This window comes from Penaeus monodon, chromosome 20, assembly GCF_015228065.2.
Source record: "Penaeus monodon isolate SGIC_2016 chromosome 20, NSTDA_Pmon_1, whole genome shotgun sequence".
NCBI lineage: Eukaryota > Metazoa > Arthropoda > Malacostraca > Decapoda > Penaeidae > Penaeus > Penaeus monodon.
In genome coordinates this window covers 30,952,020-30,952,362 of record NC_051405.1, presented here as the reverse complement: position 1 = coordinate 30,952,362, position 343 = coordinate 30,952,020, and positions in this window count along the sequence as shown.

Here is a 343-nt window from a genome sequence, read left to right as displayed (position 1 = left end):
CTAACCGAATCCACCTGCCACGAATATTAACGAATCACGACGAATCTGAACCTCGCCCAATCACACTCTTTGTACATGTAGCGAGTCCGAATCCCCTGTGGCAATATGCAGTCCCTGGTGCTCTCCCTCCTTTTAGAAACAACATTCAAAAATAATAGCAGTAAAGCTCCAAGTTTCGGACAAGTTGACACGACGGAGATTGTGAGAGGGTGAAGGGGTTTTCTAACTGCCACTCTGGTATTACTATTATTTTTACTATTTGATATTACTTTTTTTTTTTTACTATCTATTTTCATTTTCTTTTAATGAATGGACCAATAGGAAAAAAACAGTCGATCACAGC